Raw genomic sequence first — 20,233 nt, 5'->3', positions numbered from 1 at the left:
ACACAAATACATGCACACGCCTACATTTTTATGAAATATTCTCTCCGCAAATCATAAATAAAATATCTATGAATTATATATAATTTGGGGGCAGTTGATTCATTCAAGGACCTAAGAAAGCCAGAGTTACTGGAAAACAAAATATTTCTCTGATTTTCTATAATGCATAGAAGAGGCGATAGGAGGCGGAAATCTTCAACAGAACTTGCAACGAGAATCTCCTATAATACGATCCAGACCTTTCTTATATCTTCCTTTCTCTGCTCTTCAACTTTCGCTTTCCAGTCAACTGAGCAGTGCAGTGAGGAGAAATCAATGGGCCTGAGATTGATTTTCATTGATTCTTCTCCTTATGATCCTTCTGAAGCTGCTCAACTAATTAGCAAAGATATAAACCACCATTGACTGGAATTAGGTTCATTCCAATTTCACTCACGCTTCCGAAAGCAAGCAAATTGGGAATTAAGTTACACTAACTTTGCAATGGAAGATATAAAACTGTAGGAGATTACCATCGGGCAGGATTTGTGTAGGATTCAGGATTAGGTCAGAGGGGGAAAAAAAGAGCTTGGTCAGGCAAAGCAGGATATAAATTTAATAAACAGATAAAGCTCTCCTGAGTCCAGATCCTGGGATGTGAGGTAAGCTTATATGGGCTTGGAAAGTCAAGCCATGCTATTATTTTTCAGCTGACTATAAAACTGACTGTCCCAAAGGTGCTTTTTCGAAAGGCAAGTGGACTTTGTTTTTCCTTGAAGATGTTTTGCTTCTCATCTAAGAAGCTTCTTCAGTTATGACTGAATGGTGGAGAATGGAAGGATTTATATTCCTTGCAGTTATCTGGTTATTAGGACTCTCTCTGAGAGTCGTTGAGGCCACTTGGAGGTTTATCTGTGCCCTGGGGTCACTTGAGTGGTGCAAATGGGTGTGGAGCCTTCTTAGAACTGCTGAAAGGACTGTGTTGTAGACAGGAGATAGTTGATGTCATACCCCTCCCCCTCTGTTGAGAGAGGGCTGTTCAGTTTTGACATAGATGGCCTCTTTGACCCCTCTTTCAAACCAGCGGTTCTCTCTGTCCAGAATGTAGACTTTGCTGTCTTCAAAATAATGACCTTGATGGGTTTGTTCTCCAATAAATCCTTCCATCCTCCACCATTCATTCAGAACAGAAGAAGTTTCTTCGATGAGATGTAAAACGTCTTCAAGGAAAAACAAAGTCCAGTTGCCCTTTGGAAAAGCAACTTCAGGACAACCATGACCTGGATGACTGAGAATCTCCATAGATATCTAAAACTGACTAGACATTCACTAGAATAATTAAGAATGGGTTGTGGAATCCTTGGTGCTTTCTGAACTTGGTTGTTTCCTTGCAGACATTACATTACCCAGCTAGGTAACATCCTCAGTACTGAAAGAAAATGGGGTTTGCTCCTATTTTACATTCTAGTGGCTTGCCCTGTCAAAGTTGGGGTCCCTTGGTATTCTTTGATTAGGCTGTTGCTTTCTTTTTTATACATTTTATTTATTTGTTAAATGTATTTGGTGCTACTCTAGGTGGCTTACAAAATGAAAGGAGTGTAAACAGAAGTAATATAATAGAACCATCAAGTAAACAATGAAAAAGAACACAGGGAGAATAATGCATCAATATGATAGCCCAAAAGGTGGATGGGTGGAGAGCAGAGGGCAAAGGGGGTGAGGTAGAATCTGCCATCAATCAATTAATCAATCAATCAACCTCCAGCATGGAACTCCCCCATTTCAATAGAATAACAGAGTTGGAAGGGACCTTGGAGGTCATATAGTCCAATCCTTTGCTCAGGCAGGAAATCCAATACCATTTCAGACAAATGGCTGTCCAATCTCTTCTTAAAAACCTCCAGTGTTGGAGCATTCACCACCTCTGGAGGCAGGTTGTTCCACTGGTTAATTGTTCTAACTCTCAGGAAGTTTCTCCTTAGTTCTAGGTTGCTTCTCTCCTTCATTTGTTTCCATCCTTTGCTTCTTGTCCTGTACTCAAGTGCTTTGGAGAACAGCTTGACCCAGTGGTGGGATTCAAATATGTGAACACCTGGTTCTCTGTGTGGATGCCGCTTCCAGAAGTCCATTCTGGGCCTGGGCAACAAAAAATTAGCTACAGGTTCTGCCGAAATGGTGCGAACTGGCTGAATCCCACCAGTGGATTGACACCACCCCCCTCTTCTTTGTGGCAGCCACTCAAATAAAGGAATATTGATATCATGTCACCCTTAGACCTTCTTTTCATTAAACTAGGCATACCCAATTCCTGCAACCATTCTTCATTTGGACTCCAGGCCAAACAGCAAAGTCAGGTCTTCAAGCATTTGCGGAAGGATATGAGGGTGGGGGCAGATCTTATCTTGGAGCAGAAGTGTGGAATGATGGCTCCTTTATGACTTGTGGACTTCAACTCCCAGAATTCCTGAGCCAGCATGGCTAGCTCAGGAATTCTGGGAGTTGAAGTCCACAAGTCATAAAAGGGCCATCGTTCCCCACCCCTGTCTTAGAGGGTAAGATGCTTCAAAGGGCGGGCATGCCGTAGAGAAACCTCTTCTTCTGGATTCCCATAGTCTGAGTTTGTTGCCTGAGGAGATCTGAAGTAGGCCCTGTCTACCGGTATGAATTAGGACGGGCTTCTTCTATTGGGATGAGACGGTTCATCAAGTAGTCTGGACTTATGCCATTAAGGCTTTAAAGTTCATAACCAAAACCTTGAACAGCTTAATTGTTTGTCCGAGCTGATTGGGATATTGCTTATTGCTTGATTGTTGGTCTGGTTTTAATCAACACTCCTGAGTTTACAGACATTATCTTCTCTTTGTAAAATTGGTTTTTCTGGTGGGATATAAAGGCCTTGGGAATGGACATTAACAGCTGGGAAACCTGGACCTCTGATCGTTCAGCTTGGAGGCTGAAGACGCAGCATGGCCTTCTCCAATTTGAAGAGACACTTGTGGGGCAGGCTGAGGCAAAGAGGCAGTCCTGGAACCAGCAAAATCTGGGGGCTGGACAGGGGACAGACTGTATCTGCCCTCAGTGTGGATGGGACTGCCACTCTCGCATTGGCCTTTTTAGCCACACCAGATGCACGATACCATAGTCTCTCAAGACTGAAGGATGCCAACGATGATGGTTGGTCTGGTATTAATCAACACTCCTGAGCTTACAGACATTATCTTCTCTTTGTAAAATTAGTTTTTCTGGTAAACTTTGATTATATGAACAGGGAAAATCAAGCTGGGTGTTTTCTGCAGAGACACCTCTGTGAATCTGTCTAGTAGGATTAAAATTGATTTTGCCGACCTAGTTCCCTGGGAAATCTCCTAAACAATTTGATCTTCAATCAGGGGGAGGGAATGCAAGTTTCACAAATGCGAAAATGGATCCACACCTAATCCCTAACAAGCTCCAGCAATATGATTTCCAGGTACAGAATCAAAATGGATTTTTTTTTTACCTGAATGAGAGTGTCATTTTCCCCCCCCCCCCGTCTCTTTTGCAGAGGTTAAGAAACAGAAATTCCTCTAATACATAAAAATGTATACTGTGTTTCCCTGAAAATAAGACCGGGTCTTTCTTTCTTTCTTTCTTTCTTTCTTTCTTTCTTTCTTTCTTTCTTTCTTTCTTTCTTTCTTTCTTTCTTTCTTTCTTTCTTTCTTTCTTTCTTTTTCTTTCTTTCTTTCTTTTCTTTCTTTCTTTCCTCCAAAAGAGGCACTTGCTCTTATTTTTCAGGTAGGCCTTACCTCACCTCCAGCACCAACAGCCCCACCCAGCCAGTCCACTTCTTCTGGGGCCAAAGTTCTGCAGCTGCATTCAGGCCTGCACTTTGCAGTCAGGCCTTTCCAGAAGGCCTAAGCATCCAAGTACCAAGGTATGGATTCAGTCCATAGCTTGTTGCTCGGATGCTGAGGTCTTGCAGAACCGGCCACTGATTGAATCCATAGTTCGGTTCTTGGCTGCAAAGGCCTTCTGGAAAACCCTGTGACTGAGAAATGTAGGCCTGGCTGCAGAAGAGGATTCAGAAGAAGAAGTGGGCCAGCACAGCTCCCCCCTCCATCCCTGGCCTAGCTTGATTTTTAGGTGTGTGCCTTGCCCCCAAACCTGGGCTTAATTTGGGGGTAGGGCTTATATTAGGCCCACCCCAGAAAATCAAGCTAGGTCTTATTGTTGGTGTAGGCCTTACTTTTGGGGAAACACAGTATATATAGGTGGTCCTCAACTTACAACCACAATTGAGCCCAAAGTTTCTGTTGCTAAGTGAGACATTTGTTAAGTGAATTTTGCCCCATTTTACAACCTTTCTTGACCCAGTTGTTAAATGAATCACTGCAGTTGTTAACTTAGTGACCTGGTTGTTAAGTGAATCTGGCTTCCCGATTGACTTTGCTTGTCAGAAGTTCGCAAAAGGGCATCACGTGACCTTGGGACACAGCAGTGGTCATAAGTATGAACCAGTGGCCAAACATCTGAATTTTGATCACATGACCACGGGGATGCTGCAAAAGTTGTAACTGTGAAAAGCGATCATAGTGTAGGTCACATTTTTTCAGTGATGTTGCAACTTTGAATGGTCACTAAATGAATTGTTGTAAGTCGAGGACCACCTGTACCAAGAAGAGAGGTGTTAGCCAATTATACGCATAGTGAAAATGGACGGATGTTACAGAGGACTGCCTCCAGCCTTTAGTCTAAATACAGGTAGTCCTTGATTTACAACAGTTCCTTTAGTCACTGTTCGAAGGGTGGCAACAAAGGTTGTAGCATGAGGCAACACTCACTTAACAAATGTCTCCCTTTGCAACAAAAATGTTGGGCTCAATTGTGGTCGTAAGTTGAGGGCTACCTGTATCGGACTACAGAGCATAGCTGCCTAGTATGGATCTTTATCATGAAAAGAATTTGCATCCTTTAAGTCAGAGGTCCCCAACCTTTTGGGCACCAGGGAATGGTTCTGCGAAGAAAGGTTTTTTCCTGCAGACCAGAGAGTACGTGGTTTTGTATGCTGCCTGCATCCCATAGATGGAGCTTTGCTTGTTTGTGCAGACCGGTTGCTGGCATGCTGCGGCCCGGTACTGGTCCATGGACAGGGGTTTGGGGACCTCTGCTTTAAGAGAAGTTTCCAGGTCTTTTCTTCTACAGGACAAGTCCCAAGATGCGGTCAGACGATACTAGCTAAGAATTTTGCTGCTCCTCCATCTCTTGTTCTTCTTTCTCAACAGATCGTTCGAACAATCTGCTCAATTTTCTGCTCTGTTCCTTGTTCCCAGTGGAAAGACCTCCGATACAAAGAGTAGAGAGCTCAGAATTTCATTTGCCGGCATGACGAAGATGGACATCGGACTCAGCTGTCTCTGGACATGCTGGTAGCAGCTGCAGAGTCACAGTTTTCACTGAGATACCAGGCTTTGTGTGAAAACAGAAATCATTGCCTTCCTTTCTCTTGCCTTGCAGAGTCTTGCTGCACTTAAAAAAAAAAGCAACCCTATTTTTACAGGCGCTTCTCTGCATGTTTGTTCATATATTACAGGGCAACCTTTACTGCCAAAACAGACCCGTGTTGATTAAGCAATTTAGTCCCTTGAGGATGGGTTTGGCTTGTTTAGTCAAGGGGCAAGTAACCTTTTACCGATCATAAGTTATGCTTGCTGCTTTTTCACCTTATTGGTTAGGATAAAGAAATACGGTATGAAAACTGCAGAAATGAAAAGGAGGGAAAGACAATTTGTCCATCTTATCAGGTAGACCAGACCAGGAAACACCACCCAGATATCAGAATAACAAAGTTGGAAGGGACCTTGGAGGTCTTCTAATCCAATTGCCTGCTCAAGCAGGAGACCCTATCCCATTCTGGACATGTGGCTGTTCAGTTTCTTCTTGAAGACTTCCAGTGATGGGGCACTCATAACTTCTGGAGGCAAGCTGTTCCACTGATTAATTGTTCCATTAGGGAAGTTCTCCTTATTTCTAGGTTGGTTCTCTCCTTGATTAGTTTCCATCCATTGCTTCTTGTCCAGAGGAAGCAATTCTAATTTGCTGTAAAGCTATAACAACAGACTCTTGCAAGTGTGAAAGTACAATTCTTCCCTCATCTCCTTTACAGCCTGAGAAACTAGGTAGGGTCCCTTCTGAGCTTCTTTCTCCACCCATTATGCAGCTATGGGCTATGCTGTCTCTTATCTGAGCATTCCGTAGATAGCATCTCTTTGCCCTATTTCCCAAGTTCTCCCCCACATATCATTACTGCATCCTGGGGAAAAAAATCCAACTCCCTACCCATTCTATTAAAAATTGAGAGCTTCAGTATGGATGAAGTGAAGATGAGTGAAAATATTTCAGTGTTAAAAAGATAAAATATTACACAACCTATACACAATATGAGCTAGATAATATAGTATCATAACTACGTTTATGTCTCTCTCTGTGAGAAAGATCATCCAATAATCTTACAAGCTGCAAAGTTAAATGTATATATTCAATTTTGCAGCTACTAAGATTGTTGGACGAGCAGACCCAAAAACAGCCAGGGAAGTGATCGAAGCCTAGTGTCTATAGAGATTCTCAGTCATCCAGTTCATAGCTATCCCACAGGTGCTTTTTCAGGAGGCAACTGGACTTTTTTGTTTTTCTTTGAAGATGTTTCATTTCTCATCCAAGAAGCTTCTTCAGCTCTGGCTGGATGGTGAGGAATGGAAGGATCTATATTCCTTGCAGATCTTAATGACTGCTTAAAACAGGGGTGTCAAACTCGCAACGTCACGTGCCGTGTCACGATGTAGCATGGCTTTTTTTCCATTGCCAGCAATGGGGTGGGCATGTTTTCAGCATGATGCATCCGCCCCATGGGCCAGCAGTTTGACACCCCTGTTCTAAAAGAATGCAAATGACCAGTTGTCTGCAAGGAGTATAACTCCTGCCATTCCCCATCATCCCGTCAGAGTTGAAGAAACTTCTTGGATGAGATGTGAAACATCTTCAAAGAAAAACAAGGAAGTCCCGTTGCCTCCTGAAAAAGCACCTTTGGAATTGAAGCTTTGGGATTGAAGGTCTGGTCCCACTGACCCAGGGGTAGGCAACCTCGGCTCTTTTATGACTCATGGACTTCAACTCCCAGAATTCCTCAGCCAGCCATGCTGAGGGAAAAGGGAGAGGTTTCCAAGCTGAGCCACGCTGGCTCAGGAATTCTGGGAGTTGAAGTCCATGAGTCATAAAAAAGCCGAGGTTGCCTACCCCTGCACTGACCGACCCAGATTGGATCCTGGAACTTTATCCTGGGACAGATATATTTGCTTTCATTCATGAAGCTGTTTTCTAGCATTAATAAATATTGCATTATCTTTAGACTTTCTAGCCTTACTCATATCCTGTTATTGAAGCAGAGATTCTGTGATAACTTACAATAATTTATTTATTTGCTGCTCTTCAAGTTTCAAAGCAAATCTGAGCTTTGTTTATTTTATTGTAGTGAACTCATGGGTAAACCACCAACTATTGATAAGTATAAAACTTCAGACTGATTTACTTTTCCTTTTGTGTCTTAGTTTGCAGTTTTAGATTGCATTTTAACTTCGTTGAGTTCCTTTTTTTTAAGATAAAACATAGTTTCATGAGAAAAATTAAAGATATTCAATCATTAAAAAAAGACTTAGCCAAAGTAAAGAAAGAGGTTGAAATCTGGAAATCTTATTTCCGGCTGCTTTATGTAGAGGAAACAAGCAGATGGTGGCTGCAGGGCAGAAAATCCTCAACCTCCACCATTCCTGCAGAATATTTGTCAGGTCCTTCACATGTGTGTTCTTTTCTTTTGTTAGCAGCAACATATATCTCACAATGTTCTCAAGTCGGTTTACAAACAAAAAGTGCTAACATCCAATTAGAGCCAGAACAAAAGCAGCAAAGAAATCCCAAGGTTGTGCTTCTAATGCTCAAACACACACACACACACAAGAAACCAAAAAACATCACAAAGAAACCCCCTGATACAACTGGAACCATTCCAGATCTTTAAAAGGCAGCAAAGGAACAATTGCTCTGGGACCATGGAACCCACCCACAGGAGGGCAAAAAAGTCAATATGTAATCACACTGTTGAAGCTTCACTCCTACCTACATTGAACATGGAACACACCAAAAGAGAGAGAGAGAGAGAGAGAGAGAGAGAGAGAGAGAGAGAGAGAGAGAGAGAGAGAGAGGGAGGGAGGGAGGGAGGGAGGGAGGGAGGGAGGGAGGGAGGGAGGGAGAGGGAGAGAAAGGGCTTTGGGTGTGAGGATATAAATCCCCCCTGCTCAATTTTATTAGTCCCCTTTCCTGGCACCCCTTGAAGAGAGACCCCATGGAAAAATCCCACTGAAATTACAGTTCCCTGTTCAAAGTGAGTGCTCATGGAATATAAATGTCAGGTTACATTTTAAGACATAATTCTTAAAAGTTACAATATTTAAGAATTATTCCTATTTATTTATTATTTCTTTTCCACCTTTATTATATTGACAAATAACTAAAGGAATGTGGGAAGTCAGCCCCCTCCCCAGAGAAAGAAATATTTTTGGGAAATATTTAAAAGGCAGAATATATTTCCTTAAAGGATTTTAAAAGCAGAAATCAAGACCCACCCCAAATCTCTCTGTCCCAAACAGAAACCAAATCTGCAGAATTGCAGATGTGATAATCTTGTCAGAAAGACTGGAGTCAGGAAACTGGGATTAGGAGGAAAGATCCCTAGAATCAACACCAAAAATCTAAGAGGCATCAGCCCCAACCCCAGGGAAGCAGGATATGACCCTTGGGACACAATAGGATTAACCCACCACCATCAGAATACCAGAAAGGCACACTCAGGCTCAGGTCAAAGTTCATGCCACAGGAATAACTCCAAACAAAAGGCTCCAGAGGGTATAAAAACCCACTCCCTACTTGTGCTCACTCTCTTTTCTTCCAGAGCCATCTTTCTATCTGGCTCTCCTCTTCAATAAACTGCAACCTTCTTTCTAAAGCAGTCTCCATTTTGATTATTCCCAGCTTGGACTGAACCGTGATGAAGACTTTTCTTTCAACAGGAGGCAAACATATCCAACACACCTTCCTCCCCCAATTTTCTCTACTACATAACACCCTGTGAGGTTGAGTTGGGCTAAGAGGGATTGACTGGCCCAAAGTCACCCAGCCGGCTTTCATTGCTAAGGCAAAATTAGAATTCACAGTCTCCTAGTGATTGGAGCAAAGTCACCCAACCGGGCTTTTAAGCCTAAAGTGAAACTAGAACTCACAGTCTCCTGGTGATTGGAGCAAAGTCACCCAACCGGGCTTTTATGCTTAAGGCGAGACTAGAACTCACAGTCTCCTGGTGATTGGAATAAAGTCACCCAGCTGGGCTTTTATATCTAAGGAGAGACTAGAACTCACAGTCTCCTGGTGATTGGAGCAAAGTCTCCCAACCTGTTTTCATTGCTAAGTTCATTAAAATAACCTGAAGACAACACAGCAAATAAATGTTGCATAGCTGTTTACTAATCACAACACTCAGAAAAATGAGTATTTGGGTTTGAGGACTGCATATTTACTGATAATCTATACTTCTGCTTTGACATGTCTGCTACGTGGCCCACTGTTGATTTTTGTTGTTGTTGTTGTTCTGATTCTATCACTTGTAGGCTCCAATACATATTAATTTATGAAATGACCTAAAGTTTAGACATTTTGTAATTTCAGAGCCTGTTTCCATCTTTCTGACTGCCAACACAATCAGGGCTTGTTTAAAATGTACTCTTTAACTCCTTTTCTCATTTTATAATACTTTCATGCAAAAAGCTGCATGTGGCCGACTTATCACAATTGAATTCATGCCAGGGAATGTAATAGATTTTGTCCTAATAGCCACCTTTGGTGAGGTTTGCGGTGTCTTAAATCTCAGAAAATTAAATTGCTTGTACACAGATATAAACACGTCACATACAATCACAACTCTCCAATACAACCATCCAAAAAGGCAAATAAACATTGGTAAAATGATTATTAAAACAAATGGGGAAGACTCTCTTTTTGCAATACACATATATTCTGTTCAATTAATTTTTAAATATCAGCTTTTTGTCACTCACCTACCAGAAGAAATATGCTAAAATTTATCTGAAATGTCAAGCAGATTACATAAGTGTTTGCCTCTGCGTTTTCATTGAGGGGGAGATAGGATAATCATGTTATAGTTTATTTATAAATTTAATATTTAATGTTTTAATGTTTGAACTTCTGTTTTTATGAAGTTCATAAGCCACCCAGTATCTCTGTTATTGAGACAGGAGGCCTATTCATTTAAATAAAGAATAAACAAATTAAATTAATGTTCATATTTGCAATATGAATATTTTTAGCTCAAAAATAATCCTGTAGGATATGCTGAAGAGCTGGATGTTTTATTCTCTTAGTTGGTTCCCTCTTCTTTCTAAAGATCCAAATGTCATGGTTCTGATAGAGGAGATCAATGAAAAGAGAACTCTGAGGCTTGAGGTTTCCTCTAAGAACATGTTTATTGGCTACAAAGTATTGGCACTGTCAAAAGTGAAACCAAGACTAAAGTTCTCTCCAAAAGTTACAATACACAAAGTTAAATTTCCCACCCTATTATTATGCAATCAACTATGTTTCCCAATAGAATAGCTTGGCAGGCTTTCTAACAGGAAGCTCAGACTCCCAATTTAACAAACAGAAATGACCTTGGTTCCCACGGGACAGAGAATTGTTTAAGCTAGCAGAAAAAATCCACCACCACCCCTCCCATTCTGGTGGCAACTGAAACTGAGCCAAATGGCTTCATTCAGGCTTGTTTCAGAGTTGACACCAAGCTATTTTTGATGTGTGAAATATCTGCATACATCCTCATCTAAACTGAGATCCTAGCATGAGGCCATGACAGAGGCCATCCATATCTTATTCTCTTGATTGCTTAACTGTCTATACCAGGGGTGGGGAACCTTGGCGCTTTTATGACTTGTAGACTTCAATTCCCAGAATCCCTGAGCCAGCCATGCTATGCTATGCTATGCTATGCTATGCTATCTATCTATCTATCTATCTATCTATCTATCTATCTATCTATCTATCTATATCTATATATCATCTATATCTATATATCTATATATCATCTATATCTATATCTATATCTATATCTATATCTATATCATCTATATCTATCTATCTATCTATCTATCTATCTATCTATCTATTTATCTATCTATCTATTTGTAGATTTTCATGGGTACAGGTATGTAGGTCTTGGCGTATTCGGGTATTTTCCCATGTAAGATTGATAGTGTCTTGGCGACGTTTCGATGAGGTCCCACTCGTCATCTTCAGGCTGGTGTCTTTGGCTTCGTGCTTCATGCACAAGCACAAAGCCGAAGACACCAGCCTGAAGATGATGAGTGGGACCTCGTCGAAATGTCGCTAATACACTATCAATCTTACACGGGAAAAGACCCGAATACGCCAAGACCTATACATATATTGCTCAAAAAAATAAAGGGAACACAAGATAAGACATCCTACTATTAAATACAGTACATTGTGTTGTTTAAGTGTTCCCTTTTTTTGAGCAGTATATATATGCTAAGCTATGCTATGCTATACTATGCTATGCTATGCTGTGTGTGTGTGTGTGTGTGTGTGTGTGTGTGTGTGTGTGTGTGTATCCTCAAGAATTCTGGAAGTTGAAGTCCACAAGTCATAAAAGAGCCAAGGTTCCCCATCCCTGTCTATACTGTGGCCATGAATAAACCTTCATCCATACATTCTATCTCCAAGCTATGGTTCCTCCAAACTTTGGGGACACTGCAAAACACAATTGGACAGTTAAATACCAGCATTTACAGAATGCAGAATGACAGAGCTGGAAGGGACCTAGGAGATGCTACACAAATGCCTATACCATTCAGGACAAATGGCTGTCTACTGTCTTCTTAAAAACTCTAGTGATGGAGCATCCACAACTTCTGAAAGCAAGCATTCTACTCATTAATTGTTCTCACTGTCAGGAAATTTTTCCTTAATTTCAGGTTGTTTTTCTCTCTCTGATAAGCTTCCATCCATTACTTCTTGACCTATCCTCAAGTGCTCTGGACAATAGGTTGCCCTCTTTTCTGTGACTTCCCCTTAAACATTGGAAGGCTACTATCAATTCATCTCTAGTCCTTCCCTTTATTCAACTAAACATTTCCAAGTCCCACAACTGTTCATTGTACAGTTTAGCCTCCAGTCCCCTAATCATCTTTGTTGCTCTTATCTGCACTCTTTCCAGAGTCTCAACCTCTTTTTTGTATCTTGCTGACCAGACCTTGGACACAGTATTTCATGCATGGTCTTATTAGTGCAGTATAAAATGCGGATAACACTTCACATGATCTTGATTTTATCCCCCTGTTGATGCAATCCAGGACTGGCTTTTTTTGGCATTGAGATTATTTTAGTTCCAGGGCCGGTGAAAGCTTTTAAGTCTTCATTGCCAGAGAGGTAATTTTGCATTTACACTGAGATTTTATTTTCTTAGCCAATCCAGACAAGAATTGTCAATTTATTACCCTGCAAGCTAAATACATCTCTAATCCATTAACCTCATGTAATGTCTTTGCACCTTATTATGATTTTTTTTTGGGGGGGGGGAATTCTCCTTAACTTTAATTCAAGCATTATCTGTATTTAGTTTCTTTCCTATAATTGGAGAGATATACAAATAAGCCCAGCCTCTTCATTAGGCCATGTTTTGGCACCCAGAGGCTGTGGGAGATCATTAAGCTGCTTTTGTGCTGAGAAAGCTTTGCTAACACGTGTGGAGAGGCAATTAAAGCCAATAGCAAATGCTTTCTTGTGTCATGGTTCCGACAGATGAAACTCTTCAAAAGAAGTTTGAGGCATTATTTACCTTAAAGGATCTTTTATTCGAGTAGCATAATATTGGCACTACATAATCGAAGCCAAAAACTGAATTCCCCTCGCCTGGGCACATAGTATCAAAGCACAATTCCCTCCTCCAATTAACAGTCATAAATCACATTCCCCAATTAGCTTGAAGTGCGGGCTTCCTCTCCAGCTCTCCAGCCTACCAATTCTTTATCAACTCTGGTCTCAATAACCTTGATTCTCATGTTAGGTTTAGTGTTGTTATGTCTAGCTGGATTCTCATTCACATCCCCCTCCCTCCCAGCATCATCTAACTCTAAAAGCGAAAGGGAAAAAGATGGCTACATTTCCATCTGTTGTCCATGCAAAAAACATCCGATGTTAGCAGCGTTGACATCTTGTACACAAAGACCACCAACATATCTTAACCGATTGCTTTTTTTTTAAAAAAATAGAAAAATAAAATAATTTCTTTTTTTCTTGAATTCTATTTTGCAGCCAAAGGAATATTATCTTGTTTGAGGGAAGAATTTTAGACTGGAATCAAAAAGAAAATCCCCTTTTCTCATCTTATGCATTGGGGAGGGGGGGAGGAAGAGGGAGCGAGAGAGAAAAAGAGAAAGGGAGAGAGGGAGGGAGAGAGAGAGAGAGTGGGGAGGGAGAGAGGGAGGGAGAGAGAGGGTGGGAGGGGAAAAACAATTTCAAATAAATCTGTGATTAAGTCTCAGTTCCAATCCTGAGGTCACAATTCATTTATGTGCTGAGGCATGCTGAGAATCGGCACTCATTAATTGCATCTGGATTGACATACTCTTTTTTGGTTGAGTTCTATCCATCACTTCAAATCTTCTAGATTTGTTCTTCATTGGTTTGAATTTAAAAAAAAAACAACCTCAAATATATGAACATCCAAAAAACGGAGGACATTTTTCAAGGTTTACTTTTTGTACTGACTTCCCTTCCATCCACCCACAGGCCTGCAAAGTCCACTCTGCAGATTTTACTTTCAATGTGAAGAATAACGTTGAATATTTCAATTACTCTGAAGTGACATTTAAGACAGAAACTCCATATTTGCTCCAATGTTGGTTTTAGCCAAATGGTCCTGTTTTAATGACCTGGAACTTCCATAGCTATTTCTGAGGAAAGTTTCTGTTTAGACACAAGCAAAGTAGATATGACATGGATTATGGGTGTGCATTTTCCAAAAGTCTGGATTTTTATGAGCAATTGCAGCACGGTGGTCAGAATGCAGTATTGCAGGCTAATTCTGCCGATTGCCAGGAGCTCGATCATGACCAGTTCGACACAGCCTTCCATCCTTCCGAGGTCAGAAAAATGAGGACTCAGATATATTGACTGTAAACTGCTTAGAGAGGGCTGCAAAGCACTATGAAGTGGAATATAAGTCTAATGGCTATTGCTATTGTTATGTGAATAACCATTAGATGCTGCCAATTATTGCTGCCATATTGAATTTGCCTTTGGAAACTTTATTTATTTATTTATTTATTTATTTATTTATTTATTAGTTGAATTTATATACCGCCCTATTCCTGAAGGACTCAGGGCGGTTCACAGGGCAGTTAAAACAGTACAAAAAGAGAATAAAATGGAATTAAATTAGTACAAGCCCACAATTCATAATAACAATAAAATTAAAATTTTAAAATTAATTTAATATAATTTAATTAAAATACTTTAAAATTTAAAATCCCTCAGTCCAGGCCAGACAATTCGAACAACCAGGTTTTTAAGTCCCGGCGAAACGAGCAAAGGTCGGGGGCAGTCCGAAGCTCCATCGGCAGTTCGTTCCGAAGGGAGGACGCACTCACAGAGAACGCCCTTCCCCTGGGAATCACCCACCGGCAATCTCTAACCGACAGAACCCTAAGGAGGCCCTCCCTGTGGGCGCGCACAGGACGATGGGACGCTGATGCTGGTAGCAGGTGCTCCCTAAGATAATCCGGACCCATCCCATTTAGGGCTTTATAGGTCATCACCAGCACCTTGAATCTCACCCGGAGGGCAACTGGAAGCCAATGCAGCTTGCAGAGAAGAGGTGTTACATGAGAGTATCGGGACACTCCCATTACTACTCGTGCGGCTGCATTCTGCACCAGCTGAAGCCTCCGAGTGGTCCTCAAGGGCAGCCCCATGTAGAGAGCATTGCAGTAGTCTAACTGGGAGGTCACGAGCGCATGAGTGACTGTACGTAGGGCATCCCGGTCCAGATAGGGCCGCAACTTTAGCTTATTTTATTATACATTTGAAGGGTATTCAAGAGTACTAAGGTAGTTGAAAAGAAATACGTATTTATTGTGATATTTTATTAAATTTCAACACTGATCTTCTCAGCTAAGCGTCACCTAAATGACTCTGAGTGATTTACAAATAACTTAATCAAACAATATAAAACATGACTAAAAGCATACTTAACACAAAACTAAAAACCAGGTTAAAAATTAAAAGTTAAAAGTGAAAATCAAACTTTAAAAAAAAGAATCAGAAAACAATTTATGTGTTCTTGATCATCCGAAGTATTCTTTACCAACATTTTTGTTTTCTTCTACAACTGTCTGTTAAATTATTCTGTTAACCAGAATAAAGCTAAAAATACTTCACACTCCCAGAAGAGCAAAGGTTCCATGGAAATTTGTGAAGAATAGGGTCTTACCACTTATTTATTTGTCTTGGGATAATTATCTTATCATTTTATTGTGTTTTAACTTGGAATAATTATCTTATCATTTTATCATGTTTTATCCTGGAATAATTATTCCAACGATTTCTTCCATTCTAGAGATAAATATTTAAAATTGGTTTATCCTTTGGGCAAGGATGTTAGAGTAGTCCATCGTTAAGAGGTTTAATTATGCATAATATTGTGAGTGATCTCTAATACGGCTTTACTTTTTGTCTCTTGCTTTTAATGAAGTTTCAGCTTCCAGAATGTGAAGTTGGGTGAGTTGGGTGGCCATACAGTATAAATTGAATGAATGAATGAATAAATAAAGAATATTGACATCAGTAGATGGTGAAAATGTACCCATAATTCTATGAAGGAGAATCAATATGGATGGAAACTAATCAAGGAGAGAAGCAACCTAGAATTAAGGAAAAACGTCCTGACAGTCAGAACAATTATTCAGTGGAACAACCTGCCTCCAGAAGCTGTGAATGCTCCAACACTAGAAGTTTTTAAGAAGAGACTGGACAGCCATTTGTCCGAAATGGTATAGGGTTTCCTGCCTGAGCGGGGGGTTGGACTAGATGACCTCCAAGGTCCCTTCCAACTGTGTTGTTGTTGTTATACTGTTAAAACACATGTTGATTCTGGCTGACGTATATTTTTAGAGGGTGTTTCTGATTTAATACCTGCTGGATATTTAAAACAGATTGCTAAAAAGCATTTAAGGGATTGATGAAGATAAGAGATTGATGAAGTGTCTATGGGATGGACAAAACCTGGGGTTTTCTTGATAAAAATTGTGACTTCTTTATGGAAGTTCTGTCCTGATTACAAGTTTCTTTCTGGGCTTCGTGCAAGGTAATGATGCTGTCCTTTATCTTAAAACCGTAAAATGGTTTCACACCAATGTTCTATATCTAGTTCTATAATTATTCCATTTTGATTTAATATTAACAGAGAAGAAGCTTTAAAGCAGCAAATGTTTTCTTGACCTACATATCGAAGGATTGAAATGTAGTGATTTGTGAAGAAGTCTGAATCTATCATGTGTGCAGTATTGCTAAAAAAGATTGTTTTGCTTTGATGGAAATTATTTGCTGCACCTGATTTAGAAACCTATATTGCAAAGAGGCGCTCACTCTGCATCTTCCAACCGGCTTTTTATCTGCAATTTGGAGAAAAAAATCAATCACTATTATTTCAGGCAGTCAAGGTTAATCCTGTTGCTTATAAACTGAATTATGTTGTTGTACATACATACGTATTCAATCGTGCTATTTTTGTCACTTTCTTTCTTTATTCTTGTTTTCCTTTTGATCATTTGTGTTTTGCATAATATTTTTGTTATCTATTCTATTCTATTCTATTCTATTCTATTCTATTCTATTCTATTCTATTCTATTCTATTCTATTCTATTCTATTCTATTCTTTCTTATACTATTCCTTATTCTACTCTATTCTATTTTATTCCTGATACTATTCCCTATTCTATCCTATTCTATTCTATTCTATTCTATTCTATTCTATTCTATTCTATTCTATTCTATTCTATTCTATTCTATTCTATTCTATTCTATTCTATTATTTCTTATACTATTCCTTATTCTATTCTATTCTATCCTGAGTCCTTTGGGAAAGGGCGGTATAAAAATCCAATTAAATAAATATTCTATTCTATTCTATTCTATTCTATTCTATTCTATTCTATTCTATTCTATTCTATTCTATTCTATTCCTGATACTATTCCCTATTCTATTCTATTCTATTCTATTCTATTCTATTCTATTCTATTCTATTCTATTCTATTCTATTCTATTCTATTCTATTCTATTCTATTCTATTCTATTCTATTCTATTCTATTCTATTCTATTCTATTCTATTCTATTCTATTCCTGATACTATTCCCTATTCTATTCTATTCTATTCTATTCTATTCTATTCTATTCTATTCTATTCTATTCTATTCTATTCTATTCTATTCTATTCTTCTATTCTATTCTATTCTATTCCTGATACTATTCCCTATTCTATTCTATTCTATTCTATTCTATTCTATTCTATTCTATTCTATTCTATTCTATTCTATTCTATTCTATTCTATTCTATTCTATTCCTGATACTATTCCCTATTCTATTCTATTCTATTCTATTCTATTCTATTCTATTCTATTCTATTCTATTCTATTCTATTCTATTCTATTCTATTCTATTCTATTCTATTCTATTCTATTATTTCTTATACTATTCCTTATACTATTCCTTATTCTATTCTATTCTATCCTGAGTCCTTTGGGAAAGGGCGGTATAAAAATCCAATTAAATAAATATTCTATTCTATTCTATTCTATTCTATTCTATTCTATTCTATTCTATTCTATTCTATTCTATTCTATTCTATTCTATTCCTGATACTATTCCCTATTCTATTCTATTCTATTCTATTCTATTCTATTCTATTCTATTCTATTCTATTCTATTCTATTCTATTCTATTCTATTCTATTCTATTCTATTCCTGATACTATTCCCTATTCTATTCTATTCTATTCTATTCTATTCTATTCTATTCTATTCTATTCTATTCTATTCTATTCTATTCCTGATACTATTCCCTATTCTATTCTATTCTATTCTATTCTATTCTATTCTATTCTATTCTATTCTATTCTATTCTATTCTATTCTATTCTATTCTATTCTATTCTATTCTATTCTATTCCTGATACTATTCCCTATTCTATTCTATTCTATTCTATTCTATTCTATTCTATTCTATTCTATTCTATTCTATTCTATTCTATTCTATTCTATTCTATTCTATTCTATTCTATTCTATTCTATTCATTTCCCCAGGTTTTCTCAGCTGCTTGGGAATGCTTGAGAAAGCAGAATGTTTTAATATTAAACGTTTGGAGAACCACATCCTAATTCCCTCCATATTCCTCACAAATATCAGAAAGGTGTTTGATGGTGACCCTAGACTCTGGGTTGATTCTCCTGGCTATTTATCAAAGGAGTGATAACATTTTATCAGCCATTATCATTTTCCTGGTCTACCCAGTGTGGCTTTTTTGCTTCCTTGTATGGTCCTTTTGATGTCCTCTAGACCAGAGATTCCCCAACCTTTTGGGCACCAGGGACTGGTTCTGGGGAGAAAGGTTTTTTTCTGTGGACTGGAGAGTGTGTGGTTTTGTGTGCTGCCTGCATCCCTTGGACGGGGCTTTCCTTGTTTGTGCAGACCGGTTGCTGGCATGCCGCGGCCCAGTACCAGGCCAGACTAGGGGTTGGGGACCCCTGCTCTAGACGTTTTGGGTAATACAGGTAGTCCTCAACTTACAACAGTTCATTTAGTGACCATTCAAATTTACAACGGCATTGGAAAAAGTGACTTGTGACCATTTTTCACAATTACAACCTGTGTAGCATCCCCATGATCATGTGATCAAAATTGAGATGCTTGGCAACGGGTTCATACTTACGACCATTGCAGCATCCCTAGGTCATGTGATCACCTTTTGAGACCTTCTGACTTGCAAAGTCCATGGGGACGCCAAATTCCCTTAACAACAATCCTTCCATTCCGCACCGTCCCGTCGGAGCTAAAGAAGCTTCTTAGATGAGAAGCAAAATGTCTTCAAAGAAAAACAAAGAAAGTCCAGTTGCCTCTTGAAAAAGCATCTTTGGGACAACCATGACCCGGATGGCTGAGAATCTCCATAGACAACTGTGTTACTTAACAACTGCAGTGATTCACTTAAGAACAGATTCAGCCATAGTTTCATTCCATACAGCTTCCTCCTTCCGTTATATATTTAAGGTGGACAGTATTTAATATTTAATATTTATTTGTTATGTATATGTAGGGGTGTGGGTCTACACCAAGAGCCTTGGTGGAGCAGTGGGCTAATGCCTCCTTAAGTAACACCAGCTGCCTGCAATTAGTGCAGGTTCGAGTCCCACCAGGCTCAAGGTTGACTCAGCCTTCCATCCTTCCGAGGTAGGTAAAATGAGGACCCAGATTGTTGGGGGCAATTAAGCTGACTTTGTAATAATGCCGCTTGGGGTGTGTGTGTGAAAGCCCTAATAAGCAGGCATATACATAGAATGAAGGCTACTGCTAAGCTTGTAAGCCGCCCTGAGTCTTCGGAGAAGGGCGGGATATAAATGGAATTAAAATAAAATAAAATAAAAAATACATATGTGTATATAGTATGGTTAGGTGAGTGTCATGTATGTGTTCCACTTTGAGAGCGGGCAACTAAATTTCATTTTTGATGTGTGCCGTTGTGTCCACAGTAAAAAAATGACAATAAATCTTATCTTATAATAATAATAATAATAATAATAATAATAATAATAATAATAATAATAATAATAATAATAATAATAATAATAAGAAGAAGAAGAAGAAGAAGAAGAAGAAGAAGAAGAAGAAGAAGAAGAAGAAGAAGAAGAAGAAGAAGAAGAAGAAGAAGAGAGAAGAAGAAGAAGAAGAAGAAGAAGAAGTTGGAAGGGACTTTGGAGGTTATCTAGTCCAACCCCCTGCTCAGGCAGGAAACTCTAAATGGCTGTCCAGTCTCTTCTTAAAAACTTCCAGGGTTGGAGCATTCACCACTTCTGGAGGCAGGTTGTTC

Source organism: Vipera berus (assembly GCF_964194415.1).
Source record: "Vipera berus genome assembly, chromosome: 3".
NCBI classification, from domain to species: Eukaryota; Metazoa; Chordata; class Lepidosauria; order Squamata; family Viperidae; genus Vipera; species Vipera berus.
Note: the sequence above shows the minus strand (reverse complement) of the source record.